We start from the raw sequence: 2,504 nt of genomic DNA, 5'->3' as shown, positions 1-2,504 counted from the left end.
TCATGAGGGATATTGGTGTGTAATTTTCTTTTTTTGTGGTGTCTTTACCTGGTTTTGGTATCAGGGTTATGCTGGCTTCATAGAATGAGTTTGGGAGTGTTCCATCCTTTTCTATGCTCTGAAATACCTTTAGTAGTAGTGGTGTTAACTCTTCTGAAAGTTTGGTAGAATTCTCCAGTGAAACGGTCAGACGAGGGCGTTTTTTTGTTAAGAGTTTTTTAATTACCTTTTCAATCTCTTCTTTTGTAATGGGTTCATTTAATTGTTCTGCCTCTGTTTGTGTTAGTTTAGGTAGGTAGCGGGTTTCTAGAAATTTGCCCATTTCCTCTAGGTTTTCAAATTTGTTACAGTTTTTCATAGTATTCTGTTACGATTCTTTTAATTTCAGTTGGGTCTGTTGTGATAGCACCCATCTTATTTCTTATTTGGGTTATTTGTTTCGTCTTCTGTTTTTCTTTTGTCAGTCCGGCCAGTGGTTTATCAGTATTGTTGATCTTTAGTATTGTTGATCTTTTCAACGAACCGGCCTTTGGTCTTGTTAACTCTTCAATTGTTTTTGTATTCTCTATTTCACTTAATTCTGCTCTAATTCTTCCGATTTCCTGTCTTCTGGTGCCTGAGGGCTTCTTTTGCTGCTGTCTTTCTACTTGTTTCAGTTGTAGGGTTAATGTTTTGATTTTGGCCCTTTCTTCTTTTTGGATATGTGCATTTATTGCTGTAAACTGACCTCTGAGCACTGCTTTGCTGTATCGCAAAGGTTCTGGTAGGATGTACTTTCATTCTGATTTGATTCTATGAATTTCTTTATCCATAATTTCTTCTATAACCCATTAGTTCTTGAGCAAGGTGTTGTTCAATTTCCATGTATTTCATTTTTTTCCCTTACTTTTTCTATTATTGATTCTGCTTTTATGACTTTAGAGTCAGAAAAGATGCTTTGTAATATTTCGAAGCGTTGGAGTCTGTTAAAGCTTGCTTTATGGCCTAATATGTGGTCTATTCTGGAGAATGTTCCATGTGTGTTGGAAAAGAAAGTATATTGGCTGCTGTTGGGTGGAGTGTTTGGTATATGTCCATGAGATCAAGTTTGTTGATTGTGGCATTTAGATCTTCTGTGTCTTTATTGAGCTTCTTTCTGTATGTTCTGTCCTTCACCAAAAGTGGTGTGTTGAAGTCTCCTACTATTATTGTTGAGTTGTCTATCTCTCTTTTCAATGCTGTTAGAGTTTGTTTTATGTATTTTGGAGCCCTGCCATTGGAGGAGTAAATATTATAGTTATGTCCTCCTGGTGTATTGACCCTTTAATCATTGTATAGTGTCCTTCCTTATCCTTGGTGGTGAATTTTATTTTAAAGTCTATTTTGTCAGAGATTAATATTGCCACTGCTGCTCTTTTTTGAGTATTGTTTGCTTGATATATTTTTTTCTATCCTTTGAGTTTTTGTTTGTGTCTTTAAGTCTAAAGTGTGTCTCTTGTAGGCAGCATATAGATGGATTGTGTTTTTTTATCCATTCTGCCACTGTCTGTCTCTTTATTGGTGCATTTAGTCTGTTGACATTCAGCGTAATTATTGATAGGTATGAGTTTAATGGTGTCATTTTGATGTCTTTTTTTGTGTGTTGTTGACATTTTCTTTATTCCACTTAATTTTCTGTGCTGAGGCGTTTTTCTTCATGTATTTTCTTTTCATTGTTTTCATTGTTGTTGATTTTGTATTTGCTGAGTCTTTGTATTTTTTATTTTTTATGTTGATGTGTAAGATTGTTAGTTTCCTTCTTGGTTACCTTAATATTGACCCCTATTTTTCTAATTTTAAACTAGTCTTTTATTCTTTATCTTGCCTTGACTTCCTCTCCATATGAAAAATCTATGTCTATGTTTTTTAATCCCTCTTTTTTGTTATAATGTTGTCATCGTTTACATATTGACATCTCCGTTTCCCTATTTTCAGTGTTTTAGCTTTGATTTATTTTTGTGACTTCCTTGTCTGGGTATGATATCTGGTTGTTCTGTCCTATGTTCTAGTCTTGGGTTGTTATCTCATGTTATTGATTTTCTAAGGGGAGGACTCCCTTTAGTATTTGTTATAATTTTGGTTTCGTTTTTGCAAATTCCCTAAACTTCTGTTTATCTGGAAAAGCCCTAATTTCACCATCATATTTGAGACACAGTTTTGCGGGATATATAATTCTTGGCTCACAATTTTTTTCCTTCAAGGCTTTATATATGTCATCCCATTGCCTTCTTGCCTGCATGGTTTCTGCTGAGTAGTCCTAGCTTATTCTTATTGACTCTCCTTTGTAGATGACTTTTCATTTGTCCCTAGCCACTCTTAAAATTCTCCCTTTATCTTTGGTTTTGACAAGTTTGACAATAATATGTCTTGGTGACTATCTTTTGGAATCTACCTTATGTGGGGTTCAATGAGCATCTTGGATAGATATCTTCTCATCTTTCATGATATCAGGGAAGTTTTCTGTCAACAAATCTTCAACAATTCTC

At 34.6% G+C, this 2,504-nt stretch overlaps 1 protein-coding gene across 8 annotated transcripts in view; it reads left to right on the top strand.

Moving 5' to 3' along the window:
• Nucleotides 1–2,504, top strand: part of DMXL1 (Dmx like 1) — a 157,383-nt gene that overhangs the window by 115,806 nt on the left and 39,073 nt on the right. The window lies entirely within an intron of this gene.

Source organism: Trichechus manatus, unplaced genomic scaffold (genome assembly GCF_000243295.1).
Source record: "Trichechus manatus latirostris isolate Lorelei unplaced genomic scaffold, TriManLat1.0 scaffold00047, whole genome shotgun sequence".
NCBI classification, from domain to species: Eukaryota; Metazoa; Chordata; class Mammalia; order Sirenia; family Trichechidae; genus Trichechus; species Trichechus manatus.
This window is presented reverse-complemented; position numbering and strand designations above follow the sequence as displayed.